This window comes from Balearica regulorum, chromosome 1, assembly GCF_011004875.1.
Source record: "Balearica regulorum gibbericeps isolate bBalReg1 chromosome 1, bBalReg1.pri, whole genome shotgun sequence".
Taxonomy (NCBI): Eukaryota; Metazoa; Chordata; class Aves; order Gruiformes; family Gruidae; genus Balearica; species Balearica regulorum.
Genome location: NC_046184.1, coordinates 159243888 through 159268067, shown reverse-complemented (window position 1 = coordinate 159268067; position 24180 = coordinate 159243888). Strand labels below are relative to the sequence as shown.

The 24180-nt window shown below is 40.0% G+C and overlaps 1 protein-coding gene across 2 annotated transcripts in view; it reads left to right on the top strand.

The window, feature by feature from the left end:
* The window catches only part of PCCA (propionyl-CoA carboxylase subunit alpha), a 302667-nt gene that overhangs the window by 245630 nt on the left and 32857 nt on the right, over positions 1 to 24180 (top strand). The window lies entirely within an intron of this gene.

Here is a 24180-nt window from a genome sequence, read left to right as displayed (position 1 = left end):
AAAGGAAGCAAGATAATCTGTGCTTCAAATTAATGTCCAAAACCATGCCCAAAAGCAAGAGTGCCAGGAAACAAGGAGGCAGTCCTTTATGGGTTGTTTCCTGTGTAGGCAGCTCAGAGAAGTAGGTTTCTAACAAACATAAAGATCCATAGAGAAATATTAAGGTCTGTACACAGAGCTTCTGCTTCAACTCTGCAGTTGAAAAGCCTTGTATGTTTGAGTAGTCTTCTGGAGAACCAAAAGCCACTCTTCATTTCTCATTCGAGTTAGGTTCCAGTTTCTGTTGTATCTCCACCTTCTGTTCTCTTATGTGAGAGGAATGTTTTTTTGCTGGCCCACTGACAGCCCCAATCATTTGCTGGTTATTCACACCTCTGTCAGCTGAACTTCAGCAATGAAATACATCTGGGCAGGCAGTCATTAGCACTAGGAAAGCTTCAAGTATATACAGAGAACTGCAGATTATTGGAAGCATTAAACTTATTCTAGACTGTGTGTAATGGCCTCTGCGTAGAATTTTGAATAAATACGTACTGTCTGTATGCTCAAATAGTGAGTGGCCTGGCTCCATGACATCCATAACGTCATTGTCAGCTTTGGGTTGCAGGCTGTGCTTGACAGTGATGCCCTGTCCAGTGGAACGCTTTCCTCAAATGCTTTCCTCAAGAGAGAGAGTCCCTGACAGTGAAAAGTCCCCAGCCACAGTGGAAAATTTCGCTATCCTCTGCTCATAATTCGTGCCATTTCTTTGATCTGTTCTCTAACATCAGAGCAGCAATATAGAGAAGAACAGTTAGTTCTGTCCTCTGGGGAAGGACGAAAGGACCTCTGTGACAGATGTTAGTCATGTTGCTCAGTGTAGTACTTTACAGTGTTCCTTCAGTGGTGAACACAATATAGGAACCCACGTGGAACAGAGTGGAATTGCTCTGGCCTAAGATTCAAGCCATTTTTAGGTTCTTCTGAGTTTCTTGGTTCAGCCTTCCCACTGGAGATCTTTCCATTCCTTCAGTCTCATCCCTGATGGGGTTCTTTTTGCCACCTTTGATTTACAAAACATCTGAAGTTTTGCTGTGGAGGCTTATGCTCTTGTATGATTATTACTAGCCCGTTAATGCTATGCTTGCTGTTCTTCAGCCTTTTTGCAGACCCATTTAAAGTAGTCCAGAGACCCACTGCTATGACCAGATCTGCAAACTCCAGGTTGAGAACACTAGATTCAGGAAAACGAGTCTCTATCAAGCCCTGGCCATGCTTTTTAGCATAGTTGGTATATGTTCTAGTACAGTAGTGATCACTCAGTGTTAATGTCTTTGTTCTTTAGCTGCTTCCAGATAGATTGGGAAAAGGATGATTCATACACAGTTGGGCTTATTAGTTATGTATGTTGTTCATGAAATCAGTCAGAAGTGGAGAGCTTTACAGAAAAGGCATTCCTCAAAATTTTTGCCTTTGCTTCCTGGCTTATTGCATATTAATCATTTCTGTATCTAAGGTAACCCTAGGTGCTATAAGTCAGTGTACCATCTTTGCTTCTCACTGCTGATTCCTCTTCCTGCTCCCTCCTGCCATGACTTCAACAGCAAACGTCCAACTTTCTGTTCCATTACTGAGGCTTATGAATTGTCCTGGAACTTTTCAGTCTGTATATAATCTCATCAACTTCCAGACAGCTTCCTCCTTTTTTCTTTCTCCCTGCATTCTTACAAAGACTAATTAAATAGCAATAAAGATGGAAGCTTTGACTCTATGAATCTGACATAGCTCACAATCACAAATGTTTAACAACCTGCTTCTTTCACCCTTACAAATCATTGCAGTTCTTAACAGGTTTTCTTTCTTTCTGCTTTTCTCTTTCTATGTGATGCTTCTGAAACTATATACTGAAGATTTATGCAGACTTTCAAACATTGGTCGAAAACTGCAGAGGTTACAAAGGTTGTATTTATTGGAATATGTAGAGTATTAACCACAAGAAAATAAATATAGTCCAGTAGGTGTTTATTTTGAAAGCTAATGTCTTTTTTTTAAAATGTTTTTTTTTTTACTCTTCCTTTTCACAAGCCTTAAGATTAGGGTCCCTGCTGATCTAAAGGGAATTCTACTGTTGTATAGTTGTTTTTTTTTTTTCCTTTCCACTCAGCTTCAGAGGCATTGTGAACCACAGTGCTTCTAGTAGTAGAGCTATCATCATCAGCATTTCCGTAGTGCAGAAGGAAAAAAAAAGCACAGTTGCTTCTGGAAGCATGAAGTTTTGCAAGTCCCTTTTGAACATGGGTGGTGAGAATCCTGAGAATGGCTACTAGCTGCTGCAGTATTCTGCAGAAAGTGGGTAATTCACGCAACAAGGATTTCACTTGTGAAAGTAGTGATACTTTGGCCCATCATTAGGACTGCTCAGTGAGAATTGTTCCAGCTCATGTGATGGGGATGTTCGTGTGGAACCACGCAGCTGTATATGCTGTTCTCATTTCAACTCTGTTAGATATTTGTATGCTTTAAAGCAGAAGCTATAGTGAATATATTAAAGCTGTCCATTGGGGGCAAACTCAAAAGCAACTGAAAGATTTAGATATACCGGTATTACCAAAAGCCATGTCCTAAAATCACTTAGATTATTTTGGGAATCTTGTTCAGGATTCCTTTGGAAAGAGAAATAAGAAAGCACTTGGATTTCTTTCTGAGTTTTGCTCTTGTGACTTAAAAGAAACCAGAAGTGCCACAAGTTCCCACAGAACAACTTCTTGTAGTCTTTGCCTGAGACCTCCTTGAGCGAAAGGTGGTGGTGTCAAGGTGAAGCTGGATATGTGCTTGTTGGCTGGCCAGTTGGCTGCTGCCAAATTTCCCTCAGCTGGAGCATGGATTTAGGTCTCTTGTTTCCTTATCGCAGCCCATGATTTAGAAAATTTCTGGAAACATTGTTACGGTCTCTACAATACTTCTAGGGAGTTGGACCTATCTACCTTTTCTTCAAATTTGGTTGAAATTGATCAGCAGGTTAATATAGTGTATGCAAGTGCAAATGGGATCATTAGCTGGAATAGGGTGAGGATGGGGATTGAGAGGCAGAAATCTGAATTGCAAGCCTTGCTTTCTCACAAAACCAGACTGGAAATGAGCTGTTACATTTAAATTCTAATGTTTTGCTTTTTATTTGTTCATTTTTAATCTTGGTCTTTTCTTCTGTTTTCAATTAAGGTTTTAATTTGCAGAGGCAAAAAAAAGTGTGATAGCATCACAAGTAGGTCAGAGTTCCCATGAACGTCCTTAATGTTGGATTCTGCAGTGCATGTGCTATCTGTAGTATAGTAGTCTTTGCTTATAATAAATTATGCCCCTTATCCCTCAGAAATAAGCAAATGGAAAAATAAGGATTTCTGATTTTCCATACTTCATTTAACCAGTTTCTTTCTTATTGAGCTTGGTAATGCTTTAAGGACAAGGACTGAACTTGATTGATTAGCCTGTTACTTCTTGGAACGCAAGTGGACAGGTTACCCAAGTGCAACTCAAGTGATTAAGACTAAGATATACCAATGTCGAAATAATTATTAGTTGCTTTGTTTGGCCAAAGAAGTATTGTTGGGGGTTTTTTAACTGTATCAAGACTGTTACATCATAGTGAAGATCTAGTGTTTTCTTCTGAAGATGATGCCTACTGCCAAGTAATAAACATATGTGTAGCCCATGTTTTTAAACAGCTTTTTGATGGCTGCAACTTTGGCATGTACCCAGGAACTATTTAGGAGGTATTAATTTATATGGTTTTGAAGCTTAACCAGGGATCTTAATGAAACAAAGGCATGATGAAGTTAGTAAAGCTAATTTAAGTCTCTGAATGTAAATTTTAAATGAAGTTTTTATTGATAATAAATATACTTTGTTTCTCATTAGTCTTCTAGGCTTCAGTGGTAATATCAGTAAAATAAACATGTTTTACAAAGATTTAACATTAAAAATGCTATTAATATGACCCTTGGTACACCAGCACAATTAGATTTCAAAGTGAGCATTTAGGATGTAACAGCGATTAATGACAACCATCGAAAACAATTTTGAACTCCATCAGTTTAACTCAGGAGGGTAAACTTAATATGATAATTTATCTAGTTGAATTGTATCAGCTTAGCAGGAAAGTATGCAAATATGTGACCCTTACCTAGAATCTAAATGGATGCTGTGCTGATAGATTTATCAGTTCCATTAGAGAACTTTAGGGAACTTTGGAATTTCAGCAATTGTTCCCTTGGAGGCTGAAAACCAAACCTGATCTCATACTGGGACCATTCTGGTCTGCATATTTCCATAATTTGCCTTTGCTACTAATATGACAGCAAGACGCAAATAACTGTTTCTAATAATATCAAATGGAGTTGTGGAGGACAGCATTTTAATGTAGTAAAAGACCTCCCCGTGGGGTTGTTATTGCCACTATAGAACAGCAGTTACACAGTTGCAACAATAGTCTCTTAATTGATTCGTTTAATTAGCAAGAGATGAAGCTTGTGCTGCATCTTGTCATCTGTTATCATGGGGGCGGCTACAGAGAGAATCTTTGCATTTGTCACTCTTTACGGTCGGGTTTAAGTAGAGTAAAAGGAAGCTTCCAAACGCATTTCAGCTATAGAGGTGAGCGTTGGTAAGAATGTTTTGCGGGCGTGCTTCCACTGAGGTTTTCAGTGCGTGGACACCTCTGGTTTAAGAATCGGCATGGTCTCTGGAGTAGAATTTATGAAAATGCATTGTTTTACTGGGAGGAAAATCTTGATCCAGCGATGCCAGGCATTTCTAACCTAAATATGCAAATCTAAGTATTATAGGAACGGTGGATTATTTAGGGCATCACTGTTGTAACAGTTGACTAGATTTACTTGGAAGAAATAAGGTCAGATTAGTGAAACTGGCCATCTGCCTTGTGATTGCTTTTTCGTGGCATTTTTGTTTCTGGACTAGATAAACAATGAGTTACACAAGCACATGCTCCGTGGTAGGAAGCACATGTAAAAGAGGGACTTTCTTTGTGGTTGGTTTTCCCTGGAGTAGTTATGAATACAGATACAGTGCTGTGCTTGCTTCTGGGAGATGAAGTCATTTTTCACTCAGATCTATTTTACTTAAATTTTAAGGGTATGTAAACAAATATATTTTAAAGGCATGTAAATATATCAGGAGCTTCAGTTTCATTTTTTTCCTCTCCTTGGCTTAGTTTTGTCTTCTGTTCAAGGTTATCCTTCCTTATGGAAGGAAATATTTCTAGAGGAGGACAAACTTCTTGTTAAATGCTAATTAAGAAAATGAAGGTTACGTTGGCATCATTCCATTGTCATAGCACTGACCTAAAATACGGAGATCTCTTACTAATCTGAAATAAATTAGAGGGGGAAGCAAGTAATTCTGTGCATGTGAAACACTTGAGATGTCTGCTCCTGGTCTATTTTTTAAATGGCTATGCTTTGGGGTTTCTGGGGTTTTTTTGTTTTTGTTTTTCTAGTTGTGTGCTGTAGTGTAGGATGTGCCATCTAATTTTGGAGTACGATGGTGCTGTCAATCCATGTAGCAAAGGGACAACATGCTGTTAGAGAAGGCATTGGTTTTTTAGGACAATTTGAAACAAAGATTTAGCCCACTTATCATTAAAGATCCCATGGTGATTTCCACAAGGTTCTGAGATCGCTTCATATTCTGAGAGTCTTGGCCAAAGTCCACTTTGTGTAATTACCTTCTGTCTGCACAAATCCCTAATGCAATTTTAGATGCGTTTGGTATTTTTCACTTCCTGTCCTAAATAGTGAAAATATTGCCACAAACTGCTCGTAATTACTGTGGGTTGTATCCTAAGTTCAAATAAAGAGATTCCTGTAAATTAGTTTCGTGAATTTTGTTTTCCCATTGTTAAAGCAGTGGAACATGTGACAAAAAATGAGTAAACAGTAGGATATGTAATTAAATTCACAAACCGATGAAATAACTCTAATATTTTACTTTTCCGTTTCATTGCATTTTGGCTGTCTGTGAGCTAAAATCTCTCTAGTGCTAGGACCATCAATGAGGGAAAGGCCAACTCTCAGACCATGTCAGAGGTCAAACTTAACACACTGCGCAGTGCTTTGAAGCAGGTAGGAAGCCGGCGTGGGGCTCTAAGTGCTGTCATCGTGCGCTCAGTTGGCTTTTACTTGCGTTCCATACTTTTTTTGTTCCCACAGCTGAAACCCTTGCCTGTGCATTTGTCTCTTAACTAAAACTGGTTTCAGTTCCTCTTTCCAGATGCCTTTCATGGACTCCAGAATATGTGTTCAACCATGCTGTCTTTAAAATGTTCTGCTTCTGTGTTGTCTCTTTTGATAGGATTTATTGCCTTATACATGAAGTTCAGTCCTCCTGTCTTCATCACCAAAGGCTTGTATTACTTTGTTGTATGCCATGTCAAATCTTTTTCCTGATACTTCATTTGTTCCTTCTAGTCATCTTTTCCTTTTACTGCCATATTTATCTTCTCCATCTTTTCTTCGATTGTGTCTCTTGTGCATTTCCTGTGTCAAGTTTTTTTAGGCATACTTGGTTTTTTTGCTAGAGAGATATATGGGTCGAGAGGAGACGTTTTACTATTAATCCCACATTAAGTCTTATGTTGTAAATGACATTTAGGAGAAGTATGAGAATTAGAATAAACTATAGAAAAATTGCTATGCATCAGCAAGTCATACAGCTACCAGAGTTAACATACAAGTACTACAGACAGGGAACACCGAGGACTCTTGTAAGACAAAAGTCTTTCCTTTGTCCCTATTGTATCTTACAGTATCTGGGTCCAGTTTATTCATTGCATGTAAATCTAATATTAGCCTGCAATCGATATTTTGAATCTCTGCCAAATTTCCTAGTATTTGTTTAAGGCTCTATGCAAATAACAGGGTGTCATGATTTAACCCCAGCCAGCAGCTAAGCCCCACACAGCTGCTTGCTCACTCCCACACCACAGTGGGATGGAGGAGAGAGTTGGAAGAGTGAAAGTGAGAAAACTTGTGGGTTGGGATAAAGACAGTTTAATAGGTAAAGCGAAAGCTGTGCACGCAAGCAAAGTAAAGGAATTCATTCTCCTCTTCCCCATGGCAGGCAGGTGTTCAGCCATCTCCAGGAAAGCAGGGCTCTGTCACATGTAATCGTTACTTGGGAAGACAAACGCCATCACTCTGAACGTCCCCCCCCCTTCCTCCTTTTCCCCCCAGCTTTCTGTGCTGAGCATGATGCCATAAGGTATGGGATATCCCTTTGGTCAGTTGGGGTCAGCTGTCCCAGCTGTGTCCCCTCCCAACTCCTTGTGCACCCCCAGCCTCCTCGCTGGTGGGGTGGTGTGAGGAGCAGAAAAGGCCTTGGCTCTGTGTAAGCACTGCTCACAGTAACTAAAACATCCCTGTGTTATCAACACTGTTTTCATCACAAATCCAAACCATAGCCCCATAGTAGCCACTATGAAGAAAGGTAACTCCATCCCAGCCAAAACCAGCACATGGGGGAGCTGAATTTACCATGCAGGGACAGTTTATTTCGCTTTCTATGAAACTGAAGTTTCATGTAAATACTCTTCTGTGTAAAGTACATTGAAAATTATGTTAACAATGATTTAACAAAGATTGCGTGCATCCCTGCTTATCTGAAGGACGGCAATCCACATTGCTGCAAACGCTCAGACTGGTACAGGCAGCCTCCATCTTTGTTTCATTCATGCCATTTGTTATTTATAGCCCTTGCCCATAGCAAGGTGAAGGAAGGTGAAGGGCAGAGCAGTTGTAGTAGGAAGTATTGTGCTTGTGTGACCATCTCCCAAACGCCAGTCTTGTGTCTTGGAGAGGTGCCATGTTGGCAGGGTGCACAGGAAGTACTCACATAGCAAATTGTGTTATGAGCAGCAGAACTACAACAAGGTTCTTCCTGCATCTAATGATAATTGTTTGATTGGGGGGAGGGAGGGAGAAAAGGGAGGTCAGGGCATCATGGATGAAAAGGAAAGGCCCGCACTATTGTAAGGACAGTGAAAACAAACTGCCCCTGTGCCAAAGAACTTCAGCGTATATGACACAGCAGCGCTGAGCGGGACACGGGAATATTCCATCGAGGCCGAAAAACCCCGTGGGTAGGAAAGCTGTGGTCGTGTCCTGCATTTCCACTGCTACCTCCTCCTTCTCCCTACTTCAGCATGATTTCTCCTCACATGCCCTCAGAACCAACTCTCACTTACTGCTTTCTTTGATGTCAGTTTTCATGTGAGGAAAAGCAAAGATGTTCGAGGTTTAAAATACTTACATTAGTGTTCTGTTACAAGTCTTTGGGCGTTCCTTGTTTTTTTCTGAGGACTTTGTGTTATTTTGTTTTTTTTCTCTCTAGGTTTATCTTTTAGTTATAAAAGAGCCGCAGGGAAGCCCTCCCTTAGCCTTGTAAGTTCCAAGCCCACTGTTAACAAATACTCAGTGAGCAGAACAACCCGATGTGGTCACTGTACCTAAGCCAGATCTGGACACGGCATCAAGATCATCACAGCTACATCCTGAAAGGCATCTGTCCCACAGCCCATTTTTGACACACTGACTTAGAAAAGGAGTATGTGATGATGGAAATATCCTGGTTTATGGCATCAAGTGATGGCTTTTATGAGGCACAAACTGTACTAATCTTTCCTGTAAAGCAGAAGATACATTTGAGAAGTTGGGAAGCATCTCAAGATGCGAGAGAGGCAGTGCGTTTCTCCACCCTTAAAATGTTTCTCACCATGCTTCAGGCAAGATGAAAACCCAGAACATTACTGTTTCCTAGTTTATCTTAAATAGCCAAATAGAAATGCAATGTTACCTGTGAACTAACTGTATGAACACACTCGCACTCTCAGAGATGCCAGAGAAGACTCTCATAGTCAGAATATTTGAGGTTGGAAGGGACCACACACCCCCTGCCCATTCAAAGCAGAGTCAAGTGGAGCAGGCTGATCAGGGGTGTGTCTAGCTGGCTTTTGAATATCTGTAAGGAGTCCACAACTCCATGTTCTGACAGTGTATTCAGTGGTTTTGCAAATTCTTGGTGTCCCTGGAGGCTTTACAGAGCAGTGACACAGAAGTAATATAGATGGAGAAAATCAGGACAGGCAATTCCAGGTCTGTGGTAATGCTGAGTGTAAAATGGAATAGTCGTTCTTTACAAGAACTTGTATGACTGTACTGAGAAGTATCCAGTTGAGGAGAGGTCAGAAGCTCCATTTCTAATCTGAAAAAGGATGGACACTTGTGGTGGAAACAGGCATGGAGCAGAATGCACTGGTAGTGTTGTACAGGTTTTGAAGATCAAGAGAGCTCTGGCAGGTGGATGCTTTTTAACCTGTCAAAATCCAGCTGGAAGGCGATGATGGAAGCTGTAGAGAAGGTTAAGAAGAGATTATCACCAGAGATGAATTGAACTCTTGAACAGTCTACCATTAGTGCCTAGAAGGAATAAAGATTTTAATAGAAACATCTGTAGGGTATGCATGAAACAGAATTTCAGAAGCAGAGTCAAGCAAAGGGAATCAGTATACAAAACAGAGGGCTCCCTGCCTCCTCCTAGTAAACACTTTATAACCATGTCACGGTTCAATGCTAAAAAGTAAATCTGTGGATTTTGTAGATGTAAGTTCACCTTTTTTTTTTTTTTTTTGGATGGTAGGTAAATTATTAGAGAGAGAAAAAGTGCATGACTTTGAGAAACTTAGGTGCATGCCTCAATAACATGAGGGTTCACTTAGAAAGTGATTATTAGAAAAATAGTATCAATGCTGTCTGATTAATTTCCCTCCATGATCTGAAGAGTCAGTGGTTTGTTCTTTGGTCTTTTAGTTATGGAGTTTTCCTTTATTATTAGGATTATGATTGCTGGTTCATTTCCACGCAGGTTTCCCTACAGTGTTTTTTGCTACGCTCCAGGAGCAGCTCTACTTGTGGCAAACAGTGCCTTTTACCCTTCTCCCTTTTAATTCTAACTATAGAGCACTTGTTGAGAGGCATGAGTTCAAAGTCAGTATGTTCCCTGGAATTCAGAAAGGGGTTTTCACAAGCACATCATTGAATGATCCACCCTCAGTGGTTCATCTGCTGAGACCATGCATTCTTTTCAGGTGGGGAGGCTCCTCCAACTTTGTGACAACTCTGGAGGTATTTTTCAAACTCACGTAGTGTTTCAGTTTTGGTCATGTTGCAGATGGCGCAAATTGGTTCCAAAATGACTTTCAGCATTTTGAGACTGCTAGGAGGCCCCTCCAGCTGAAGATAAAACAAACTGCTATTACACTTCTGATTTTCTTCTTCCTGGCTTGGTTTGTGGTTCATGAAGTCCACTCCTGCTCCGCTAGAATTACATTTGAACTGGCATCAGTAACACAAGAGATGTAACAACCTACCTGAAACATTTACTTGAGCTTGTAGTGGAGATATCGGGTTGTTGGAACTCCTTTCCCTTACATAAATTTTGACAAGCAGAGTAAAAAATGTCTGAGATGGAAGTCAGGCTGGCGGCTGTGATTTCCACCTATTTTCATGGATGGCAGCGTGAGACATCTAGCACGAGCAAGTCGGATGCTTGGGTTTACGTGCAGACTGCAAACTGAATGGCGTATGTTAGTTTTTGGTTTCGCTGCAGACTGTCATACTCCCCGGGCCATCGTGGCCTTTCTGCAGCAGATGAGCGTCGGCGAAGTTCCCCTGCAGAAAAGCTTTGTGCAAACGCAGCTGCTTCCGGGGAAACTCACTGCCAGAGGCGTGCTCGGTGAGAGCATGGGGCTGAAAGGCCTAGCAGCGATTAGAGTATAGCTCGCTCTCTTGTGTCCAAACTAGAGCCGCTGCGCAGTACCTGAAGGATTTGTCTGTGCCTGACAGCTCAGAACTAGACCTCCAGGGCAGAGTAACCCACCTCTGCACAGCCCTCCTGAGCTCAGCCTGAAACAGCTCTGTTTTGGTTTCGATCCATTTTTCATTTAGTGTCAGGATTTCCTTATGTAATATACAGCTAGAAGTGATTTTAAAGTACTTTGGCTTAATCGTGTTTTTGTTCCCCACCCCCATGCTTTTATGTTTGAAGGCTCCATTAGTGTCCATAACAAAGAGAGACTAACACAGATGGTAAACATTTTTACCACAGAACACCAGCAGCGAGCACCATATCACTGATTTAGGAGTCTCTGTACTGTGCTTGCTCAGCTGTATATAATCACTCTCATTTCCTTCCCTTGGGTTTCTGGCTGGCTTAGGGAGACTTTACTGGCATGTTCAGCGAAGTCTCCCTGGCATCACCGAGCTATTGCTCCGTTCTCGTATGTGCCACTTCGCGGAGCAAGAAGCTCCGTGCTGGAGCTGGTGTATGTAAGCTCTTGCCTGGCACGCTCTCTGATTTTCAGATCTGTATTTTCACCAAATGTATGAGGCTGAAATTAAAACTCTTTTGGGTGAGGGCAGTATCTGCCTTAGCTGCCGGGCAGCCGTAGTGCTTTTGAATGTCTTCCTGACATAAAAGATGATAAATCTAGGAACTGTGATTAGCCTTGCCTGAGTTTTGTGGGATAGTTGCTATGGTGGAAGCTAGTGTGTGTTTGGTACAAAGCAACGGTATTTTTAAAGTTTCAGTTTTCATTCTGGGAATGCTGATAGAAAGACGAATGCTAAGAATAAGGGTTGTTTGCTTTCTGTAGCATTTTAAATAAAACTGTAAAAAAATAATTTAGTTTGGTGCAGCATTTAGCAAGCTGACTAGCTGTGAGGTTCTTGTTTTATCTTCCTTTTTACTTTTCTTTGTACAAACAAAATAGCAAACTTAGGCTCTATCAAAAATGCATGTAGCTTTTCTTTTGTACTTAGATGAGAGAGATAATCTCTAACTAAAATTTCACATTAGCATTCTGCTTGTAAAATAAAACAGTATCCTTTGGGCCAGAGAAGCTTTTTTTTAAAAACAAGCATGCACTATGGTCTGTGTAGTGGTGGCCCGTTTTGGTGACTTGTTTACTGGTGTGTCTTTCATATCCAAATTCTTGGCTACAGACAAAGCATTCAAATACTTTTCTCTGTGTCAAAAAAAAGATGAAAATTGTCTGAAATTGGAGCCAAGCTCACATTCCCTGGAGTACCGTTTCAGCCTTTGGGAGGACTGTCTAGTGCAGAGTAACTGAAAACTCGAGCTAGGTTTGTTTGAACAATCTAAACTTAAAGAAGAGACAGCAAAACAAATACTTTTTAATTCTTGTGCTTTTTATATTTACACTGGCGGTGGTGTCTTCCTCAGATAAAACGTTTTGCTATTAAGCAGTTCCTCTAATTTTACTGGGCTCTGTTTCTTTTTATGGTAACACACACTGTGCAGGAAGGTCATTATACGGGAGAAAAAAGCTGTCAGCATAAAAGAGAAAGTTAACATTGCACATGTTGTCTTTGTTTATGGGGTTCCTGGAATGTGTTGCGAATCGAGCCAAATGATGGCTTAAACTGTTATTTTGAATATGCTGGATGGCCTGTCCATACGTTCTGCCAGTAACAGGTACTTCACCTTGCAAGTACAGGTTGTCAAATTATCTGTGAAAGCATCTTGAGTGTTTCCTTTGGATGTTGCTAGTACTTGCTTTAAAGACTATTTATATTTTTTAGTACAGTTTGGGGGAATGTGATCGTTGTTACATTCAATTAACCCAACTGGGTATGATAAGAACATTGAAATGAATAACGAAACATGTATCCGTTGCCTACACAAAGCCAGTTTAGGTTAGGGCTGGTCTCAGCGTTGCCTGATGACAGTACATCACAGGGAGCCTTGCAAACTGCATTGGTGATTGTTGTCTCATTTAGTATTGCATTAACATCTGTGTTACAAATGGCCATTCATCAGCTGGTAGTTTTGTTTGAGTTCCAGAAGAAAAATGAAAAAAAAATGCTGCAGCTACTTTAAATCTTTTGAGTTCCATCCCCCAACAGGTTTTGCGTCTAAGGTTAAACCAGGGCAAAGGAGTAAAAACCCTGAATAACTATTAGGTTACATAAGCAGCAGTAAATTCTTTAATTTTACACCTTATTAAAAGAAGAATAAAACCTTGCTTTCTCTAAGCCAAAACTACTGCCTGCAGTTTCTATTTGAAACGAGGGTTCCTCATATAGTGCCATGGGGCTGACCGGGTGTTAACCGTCCTAGGGATTCCTGCTGAACCAGTCCTGCGCAGGAGCGGGGAAGGAGCTCTGATGGCTTGGTACGTAAGGGATCAAATCAACAATTAAAGGATAATAGCGAGTTGGGGAGGAAAGGGAAGATGACTAGCCAGGAAGGATTAGCCTGAGTCAGGAACAAATTTCCTGAAATTATACTCAAGCAGGTGCTTAAAGGGAGGTGGGTTATTCTCTTAAGGAGTGATTTTCAGAAGTGTGTGAGCCAGCTACAAGGAGGTCTGAGACCAGCGAGGAAGAAACTCCTTTGGGGAAGAGAAGGATGCGGCCTCGTAGGGTCAGGGAGAAAGTGGTGTGCTCCTGGAAGACGACGAGATTTCTGCTCTTCCCTGTGAGAGGCAATGTGCCTTGTGCCATGGAGGAGGTTAACGTGCTGGTCCACAGACCTTTTTCCAATGGGGAAAAAGGAGTGTTTAAATAGCAATATATATATATATTTGACTGTGTTTTCTTTGTATAATATCACTAGATATTAAAAGCAAGGCTTGCTGCAAGGAAAACAACTGACTAGTATAAACTAGAGAGGCAAGTTCCACAGGAAAACCCAGCATCTTTTATTAGACCAACCAATGATGTTGGGAGGAAAAGGGCAGCACTAAGATCTTCGCCTGTTCTCTGCTACAGCTTCAGTGGGGAAGGGGGATAAAGTTTTGTCTGAGACCTTTTTACAAGCTCCATCCCCGTACTTTGACATTGCGGAGCTGAAACCAGTGCAAGGGATGTGGGCATGGGTGAGGAGAGGACATTCAGCTTCTGCTCTGGAGACTTGGCGTAGCGTGATCTGTTGGTGCAGTGTGAGCATCATCTCATGAAATGGCCTGGCATTAACAGATATTACAGCTACCTGTGTTTATTTTTATTAAAATATTCTCAGATCAATTTTGTTAGCTGAAGTGTATGCACATCTGCCTTGTGAATCAAAGCGAGGATTTGGTTTTCTCATTTTCAATGTGTTTCATTACACTGGATTCCTTTACAAGCCAAGCTGGTATTTGTTTGGCTGAGTTCATTTTGGAGTTGTTTGGGAATAGACACCTCAAACGCTAATTTCTGATTTCTATACGCACTGTAACACCTCCATTATTTCTTTTGGGATTAGCATTCTTTAGGCAATGGTTTTGTTCAGGAGCGATTATATTAGTGTTCAGTAAAGCTGAAATTGTATATTTTACTCTTTATAAAGTATTTGTCAAATCATCCATATCCATTAAACACTTCTCTCACCTAAAGGAAGAAAGCAGGTTTTATTTGGATGTCAGTGGTTTCAACATACTGTTAGCTTCTGGCCTCAATCTAAATAAAAAGGAGTGAGACCTGCAAATACCAAGTATATAAAATTCCGGTGTATTTTATTGGACAAGGAAACTTCATGTTAAAAAAGCACTGTACTTTGAATGATTTCCAAAATACATTGTTGGATTCAAAGTTGTGAAATGTAATTGCTTCTACATCCTGACAGAGCCACAGGATCTGGAGTGGCTTAAGAAAAGTGAAGACTGAAGGCCAGATTTTCAGAGGCAACTTAGTCCCACTAAAATTAATGCAAGTTAGGCACCTAAACGTCTTTGAAATCTGGCTCTGAGCCTGTAGTTTTTGTTGCTGTTAATACTTTGGACATTTTCTTTATGCCAGCCCTCCAGTTCAACTCAAGGAACAGGAGAGGGATTTCCTGTGTCGGTCAGCAACGTGCTGTTTAGCACTGGAGCTAACCCCAAGCGCAGGGCTGGGCAGTGCTGCTCTGGGACCTGCTCTGCCTTAATATTGCTCTAGTAGGAGTCAAAGTTTAATTGCCGATACGACATTTGACTCCATTCTGAACTACAAATAAGTTCTGAAGTAAGGAGGATGTCAAAGAACAATTTCCCCTTCCCCCCCCCCGCCTTTTTTCCACTCTGGGTTTTGCTGTTCCTCCCAAGACGCTTTTTGAGAAAAGAATATATAACCCAGCAACATGGACATCATTGAACTGAGCTTGTTGTGTAGCCATAGTTTTATTTTATGGGTAATAATACTATGCTGCTTTTAAAAGGAGGTGCAGCCTTAGAAAGTCAGGCTGGAAAATAGCTAAGAAGTGTAATTTCTTTCCATCAAATTATAAAACTGTACTGTGCTAGCTGAAAGCACATAATGAGTAGGAAGTCAGCACTAATCTATTTGGCTCTGTCTGAACCTTCATATTTCTGTTTATCTCAGTGGGAGATTTTAATATTCTACTGATGTTATTTTATATTTTGCTGACTTTCAGGTTGAGATATTGGCACTTAAAATCATGTTGACTGCCTGAATGCAGAATCAGGCTTTATGAGAATTAATAAAATCATGCTATTATGAATCTTGGAGATGGCACTAGCTGATATAAATGGTGTCTGAAAATGATGTAATGAGCAGTTTGGCCTTTATTTCAAAGCTCTTTTTCATACACTTGAAAGCATTTTGCAAAGGTGTATGCATATTAAAGCCCAGATTCTGCTTCCATTACTAGGAAAGTATCTCTGATTGATCTAACCAACAAAGCTAAAAGTATGAATGAAACTTTATTGAAGCTACTTTATTAATTGCTAATTACTTTTGCCCGGTCCCGAGTTTACCCTCTGATTCTCCCTGAATGCCTGTCTCCTCCCCATCGCAGTTCCAGACCACGGTTATTGAACATGCAATGGCTTTGTGGCTGGTTCAGTGAGGATTGTAACGAAGTTGGGAAGATGAGCAAAACTTGATTTAAAGTTTTGATCTGTGAGGACACTTACCACTGTTTGTGAAGAAGCACAGAATGTGCACTGGTGAGGAATACAATATATGAGCTAAGTAAACTGCAGCTCAACGCGTGACTGGAAAAGTGTTTTCTAAAGTAATAGCTGAAACCTTTTTATTTACTCTATAGCAAAAACGGAAACACAAATAAGTTGTAAAAATTAATTCAGCATTATAAATAAAAAAATGCATTGAAATTTGCTATGCAAATAAAACATTTAGTTCAGTCATTGTGAAACTTAATTGAATGATCTTGGAGAAATCATGGACATCTTTTATTAATGTCTTCATTTTACCCTGCAAGTTCCTTATTTATTTGTGCCTGGCTTGCCAGAGGGCGAGTTGACTCTGAAATACAGGCTCAGATTTAAACAGCTGGAACAAACGGGGCATGTTATGGGGGAGCTCATGAATGAGATCTGATTCTGCTTGGAGGTGTGAAGGCAAACTGCTGAAAAATCGTCAGATTGGAACAGTTCTGTGGTGGGAAGAGCCTACAACCACCTCCTTCTCCCTTTGACTCGTAGTCTTCCTGAATTTTGAAGTGAAGCAAGTTGACAGAGGAACTGAAGAGTTTTAATCTTATGGCTGGCTGTTCCTGAGGTCGTTCAAAATAAATTAGCAATTTCTCCAAATAACTTACTAGGCTTTTAAAAAGATTTGGGAATGGAACCACTGAAATTGTCCGTTCAGAAGAGACTCCAGACTATCAACTGCACCTTAGAGCTGGCAGAACTAGAGGCTGCTGACACATTTAAGGCCCTTAGTCACAAAAGTGCTCAAGTGTATGGATCAGCTTGTCCCTGTCCTTATCCTTGAAAGCACTTAAAATGTGACTTAAGGAGCACTTAAAATACTGGCAAACTTTTATGAGTTGAGACCTGTATAGACATTTTTATCATGATCCATCAAAACCTGTGTGAGCTCAGAGAAAACTAGGATACACCCTCCAATTTGTTTTCCCAGTGATTTGCATGTGAATAAGGATTCATAAGTAATAGAATTATGAATACCCAAGGAATCTTTCTTCATTTATAACAGTTCCTTTTCAGAGCCGTGTCTGCACTTCCGTTCCATAGAAAGCCTGTAAAATCTCCCGCAAATTATAAGCTTACGCTCTGCTTTTCCCCACCAGAGAGAATCCTGCAAATTCTCCAGAACTTCAGTGATTACCACTGGTACAAATTTTACAAATGTGTGCCATTTATCCAGCTTCTTGATGCTTTGTCCTTATGGTAGAGGCAATAACATGACTACAGGCATGTAGATGCCCTCCAATAGTAAGAAAAATGGTTAAAGGATGGACTCTTTATTCTTCAAAAGTCATTACCATGGAGCTGAATAAGTCTACTGAATTTTGGCTTAGCCTGGTGGGGATACAAAATGAGTCACTTGCTCATTAGTATAAAGCGATTAGATTTATGCGTAGCACAGATAAATTAAGGCTAGTTAGCAGTGACAGACTTGAAGTAGGAGGCATCCAGAATACTTCCATACCTGAGAGAGCATTTTATTGGAGGCTAGCTCTACTTTTTTTGTGCAGGGAGAGCTTTGCTTTGATTGAAGAAGCCCACCAAAAGTCCTTATATGTCTTTTAAAAATTGCTCATAGATGTTTGTGGAAGGTGAAACGCAGAAATACGATACATTTGTCAGATGGAGAAATGTTTTGGAGATGGGGAAGAAAATTATTCAAAATTCTTAGTGCTTGATCATTGCTTGTACATGTGCCAGGTTGCACCTGAAAGCAGAAGGCAGAACAAATGGAGAAAATGTGCCTATTCGGTCTTATTTTGCAGGAATAAAGGCTGGATCTGCTCCTTAGTTAGGAAAATACTGAGGAACTGAGTCATAGTTTTGTGATTAGATTTTCACAGGTGGTAGATCACTACTACTTCCATGCAAATCAGTGGAAGTTGCAAATTCTTATGTCTTTCAGAAAACAGGATATTGATAGTCTACGTTTCTCCACTGTCTCTCGCTTGGAGTAAGTTGTTTCTCTCAATAGAGAATTATTAAGACCTTTTTTAATGTGAATTTGTCTGTAGCTTGCCAGTGACATCTTTACTATGCAGGCATGCATGGTGGCCCAGTGGGAGTTTCAGTTCTCTTCTGATTATTTCCCAGGCTTTGGCCAGGGAATTTCTCAGGCTCAGATGGTTCTGAGTGATTGTTTCAGAGCAATCCCCTCCTTTGCTGCACGTCAGTGCCAGATTTTCAAAGATGCAAATGCAGTATAATGTGTGACAGTTCCATCTCTGCAGCTCAAACTCGTGTATTTGAAAAGGCAATTCTCTAAGTCTGGTTTTGAAACTCCCAATGATCTTGGTGATACTGTAGAGAAAAACGAGTTCTTTCAACAACAGAGAGGGAGAGAGACAAATGTTTTAATCAGCAGAACAAAGAAAACCCCTGTGTACTCGTCAGTAACAGGGTTAGTGGGGAGAATTTACTTTTTTTTAATTAAAAAAGTGAAAAATTAAGTCTCACTGTTAGACCACTTGTTTCTGTTTCAAATGATCTGGCTGCATCATTACTTATTAATCGATACTATTTTTCCATGCATGAGGAACTTATTTATTGTATTTATATAACACCGCCTGATGAACAGGGTGGCCGCTTACAGTGCGGTGATATTGAAGTAGTTTGAGTTATAAATATTTTTAATGATCCCTTTGTTGATGGATGGATTATTCCTCTTGGCGAAGGCGAGGGCTCACCCAAGTAGCTTAAGAGAACAATTTGAGTGTCAGTTTCACAAGTGAAAAAAATCCAAAAAGGAAGAGGAAGCAATTCATTCACAACGGGACATGGTGCAGAGGAGGATAACCTGCCTTCAAAGATTTTTGTTTCGAGTATTATAATGTTTAATAAATAGTTTACTTCAAAGGCCTTTGCTGGAGAGAAAAAAAATAAAATAAGCAGCTTTCCTGCTATTCTTGTTCACTGGTCCAGTGTTGCTATAAGTAGCTCATATCCTGTCCTCTGTGGTCTCAGGTGGTTAGCTTTTGTTTGGGAAACTGAAGCTTCAACCGAAAGAGCTGTGCCACCAGTTAAATTATTAGGTAGTTGACAATATGTCTCAAAAATCAATGGAACTCATTGTGGAACTTGGGGGGCGGGGGTGACTTTGGCAGGGGAGGAGGGGTGTCAGTATTATTTTGGGTGATGAGCAAAGGCGACAGATGAGATCACGTAAAAATAGAAGTTGCTAAGAAAGGCAGCTAAAGTAAATTCTTGACTTCCATCTTCCCCTACCACGTACTTTTTTTCAAGCATTGTTAAAGGTTCATAGAGTACGAGATCTGTTGGGAGGTCATTTCATCTGTCCTCAGTGTCATGATTAGCTGTAACAAACCCCATTCCCCTTTGAAGTTCTTCTGACCTGTTCTGTACCCGTTTTGGTATTTCTGTATTGGTTTGTTTCTCCTAAGTGTTGTGCTTTGTATTTGTGTTCCATCGGGTAAAGAAATGACTCAAGGCTTAGAGGAAAAGGCTTGGGTGTTTCCCAAATAATTACATCTTAGGTTTTCTAGTTCTGGGCATACGAACTCAGCTACTGTTTTGTTTTCTTCCATTGTTTTTAATTCTGAGTCGTTTCAAATCATTTGAGGGAGTAGTGTTATATTGCTGCCATCCTTCAAAACCTCATGTTTGTCCCTCACTGTGAGTTCTCATCTTTGGGGGCACAGTCTGGACCTGAAAACAAATGCATTTAGTCTCTAGGGTAAGGATCATGAAACAGAATTGGAAAGCTCCAGTCTTCAATTTGTAGCCTGTTGTAGCCAAAATTGTAAGTGACAGGACTTTAAAAAGAGCTGAGCAGTAAAAGCAAGGAAATTCTGCTGAAGCTATCTTCACTTCACCCATGCTCTTAGATGATTGAACATGAACAGTTTTTAACAGGGTTTAACTCACTCCTCCCTGATAATACGTTTTCCTGAGATCACATCTGGTGTTTAAGATCAGGAAGGTAACTACTAGAGCAGCTTGCTCCAATTGGAGATTTACTGGGATGAGTCCGAGTGCTGCACACCCTGTTTACTTGGCCACATCAAAATCAGAAATTTCCTTGAGTTTCTACAAGTGGATAAAGGAATATCTCATGCATAACAAATTACTGCTTGGAGGAAAAAGGAATCAATATTCTGTCACTAGGACTGTATCACTTCTTGTATCCTGCACTTGTCTTCCAGTTAAATGGTAGGTAGTAAGAATGATGGGGGCTTGATCGATGCTTCCTCAAGATGAGATCCAAAACACAATCCCCAACCAAATGGCAAGAGAAAGCTAAACATGTAAATGGACTGAGGGGGATGAGGAAAATGCCTGGGGAGGTTTCGGAGACATATCCTCTGGCCCTGATCTCCATGTCTTCCCTATGAAACATCCTGTATTTCCAGCCATGACAACTCCAAGCCAATGAAATGAGATATTCTCCTCGTGTGATTTTGTCAATGAATAAGATGTTTTTGTCATTGAGGATCAATGGGATAAGGAGGAGGAAGCTGAGTGCAAGGACTGAGTGCACTGTTGTCCAGAAACAAGCTATTGTAATCATCTGTAAGAAGAGCTTCAGATAGGCAAAATACAACCTTTCATAATACTGAGCTGTCTCAAAGTCTGATTTTCAGTTCTATAATGGATGACCTATAGTAACATCCTTGGTTGCTCTGGCTGGAGGAAAGCTGGTTTTACCAAATAGTCTTCATGCAGAAAAGCAGGGGTGATTCTGAGAATATTTTAGAGCTTCACCAGTGATTCTTTGAGTCTTTGCTATTGACCATGCATTTTGTCAGAGTCATTATCTGATGACTATGAAATACTTAATCCCCAGCACGTGTCAAGGAAGCAATTACCTCAAATCAGCTCTTGTTCAACTTACAGCTAATGAATAACTATTACAAACTAATCAGTGCTGTAATGGTAATTAGTAAAGTGGGTAAAATAACCGGAAATTAAAATGATTAAACTTGTCTGTTTGGAATTCCATGTTGAGCAGTGAGTAAATGATGTATTGCTTGATGCAGAAATTATATATGGTCACATGTATTTATGCTACCATGCCACGCAGGCAAATCCTTTGCACTTCACGGAGTTGTTTGAAGGGAGAGGGCATACACTGCAGTGATGCCCAGGACTGGCAAGAAGTGCAAGGAAAATTATGCTTTTTGATGACCATGGACGCTTTCAGCCCTGTTCTCCTTCACCATGTGCGTGTGCACATGCTCACACTCTGCCAAGCTCCTGCCCCACTCCTACAAGCTCTTTACTCAAAGGCTGTGCAAAAGTCTTTGGTGTATACTTTGTGGATGAGTCCTTATCTGCTGGACACACAGTCCTGGATCCTTTCCACATCTCCATGTCCAGTAACGTCTTTAGATAAACTGCCTGCAGAAAATTCAGAAGCTATTTGTATTTTGTTTTAAGTAAACTGAACCGCCATGGAGGAAAGTCACGAAACTCCCTCCCAACCATCCACCAGCAAATTTATGAAACAGTGACTTGCCTCATTTTTCTTTTTTCACAAAGAGCCTTTTGTGAGGAGCTCTTTCCCATTATTCCACTCTGATAAAACTATGTAGCTGTGCTTCCTTTTTAAGGAGAGCATAGTTGTGTTTTTCTGTCCCATGTCCTTTTTCGCTAATGTTTCCTGAACTGGGGACAGCATTTTCCAGAATTGAAAAGAAGAGCAGTAGTCTGACTTTCACCCACCCTAACAGAAGTGGCCAAAAATTAGACATCACAATCTGAGGTTACTCAGTCAGTAGAGAGAATGGGGTACTCCCAGGGGCAATTCTCTTCCATGTGCTTCTCTGCTGGGTCTGTAAAGGGGTCAGAGTGCCCGTGTTCAAACTTCGGTATATAACTTTCATGCGTGTAATGTGCCCAAGACATCTGCAGGGAGCTAACAGCTATAACGCAGGACCTACAGATGCCCTGCAGTTTTTTGGAGCCAGATGGGACACCTTAAAGCATTCAAAATGGCAAACCTGAATCTCACCCCTAAAGCTGGGTGAGATGTTTTGGAAGTTTCTGTTAGAGCCTAGAATTTACCAGGAGCATTACCAACAGAGTTTCTCTTCAATGTGCGACATACTATCTAATACCTTAAGCAAAGAACAAAACTTCCATTAGGATGCCTTTCAAAACGCATGAGAACAAGAGAAAGTATTGTTTTGTTCCATGTTTCATGTTGCCAATCACAATAAGCCCCCCTCCATTTAACCCCCCTAAATACATTCTTGTACAGGAAAGAACTCTTACAACTGTAAGAGAAAAAGTTTTATAAACCTCAAAACACAAGTAAATTCTTACATCTATATCTACTTACATAAATATGTATATGCACACATGTAAATATGTATATATCATACACAGTATAGATTTATATGCTTATATATCAATATTGTTTATAAAGATTAAACTTTGATAAAAAGGAAACAGTTTAATGTAAATATAAACGAACCAGATGATGATTGCACTTTGTGTGTTTGGGTAGTAAAGTTCTGCATGTGATAGAGAAGCTTAATTTGTTGGTTGGTTTTTTCCTCTGTGTGTAACTTTGTTGATGTGAATGTTAAATGAATTGGTGGAATTATAAAGCCAGTTAATAACTGGTATTTTAAATTAAATAGTCAAACGTTGGGAAAATGAGGCTGGGAGGAATAGAAACAAAAACAGCAGAGAAAAAAGTATTCCTTGGTGGTTGTTGTTGACTGCTACATGTTAAATTGCCTCACTGCCCCACTGGCAAACCTTCAGTTTTGTGGACTCCAGCAGTTACAGTAGCTCTTCTGCATTGAACATATGTTGTATTGATTACTCTTTGTCATTATCTGCACTTGAAATGTCCATTATGCAAGCTTCTCTTCTGCTTGTAGTTTAATATTTTGGGGAAATAATTTTAAGTGTAGATTGTTAATTGCGATTCAGTTTTATCTTTATTCTGTGAAGCTAGATATAGCATTTATGCTTTTTGGGGGAGAATTGTGGTAGATTATGGTTGACATAAGCATGTTTTTATGAAATGCAGGTAAAGGGGAGGGAAGATGGATGACACGTGCTGGCTTGCCATATTTTTTGCAAACAGACGTCAAAACAATAATAGATGTTATATATGATCAGATTTTTAATTTTTTTTTTTTTTTTAAGGAGAGGAGCTATTTTTGATTTTCAGGAATTCACAGTTTTTTCCAAGAAAACCAACTTCAGTCTTAAAACACAGGTATAACAAAGCTGTGAAGTTGTAGTGGATTTCTGAAAGATGTGAACTGTAAAGACTGTTTATATTTAAAATGGCCATTCACCTCTCTCTCAGTAAAAATATAAAAATGTGCCAATGTTATTCTAAAGCATTCTGCTTTTGTTTTCTTGGCTGTTACACAAAGAATATCTGCATACTAAATCAGTAGTAAAACATGAGATCAAGTGTGCTATGGAAGTGCTTTTCTTCAGTGTACTTCCTAGAATTTTCTATAAAGTAAAAGCAGGATTCCTCAGTACGTGTAAAGGTTGAGGAACTTGCTTGAAAGGAGGAGTGACGCTTTGGTAGCTGGGGAACTGACTGGTGCAGCAACACTTCAGAAATAGTGCAAAGTAGGTTAAGTTACTCTAGGATAAAATGAGGACTGCCTTAAAAAGATTAAAAAGCTGAAGGTTTGCAGGGATTCAAGGATACATTTCATAAGGGAGAAAGCAACCAGAAGACCAGCTGCCTCTGAAAGTCAGTGGTTATGGTCACCCATATCTTTAACATCTTCTAAAAAGTCATTTTCACACATTTTACTTTAAAATTACCCTGAATGAAATCACTTTGGCGAAGTCCCTCATTTTAGTTCGTTTTAAAGTTAACAGAGAAGTTAGGTCAATCTCGTTGACATTAGTTTTGTTTTCAATGTATGTAATGTAACAAAATGATTCTTAGCTTGTATGAACTGGTATTGCATTCATACATTTTTTCGAAATGAAAAATGATGTCTTGGGATATCCTTCCAAGAACTATAGCTTTTCTCTCTTACTCTGTTTTGAACAGAACAAATTGAAAGTCATGCAAGGTGCCCTTCGCAATACAGCATTGTCTTTCACGTGGTACTCATGGGATGCTTAAGAGTTCAAACAATCATGTTCAAGAAATGCTGAGAATCTCTGATATTTCTTGAGTTTTGCCTTTTTTCTGTCCACTATCTTGTGTGACATAACCTTGTCAGAGG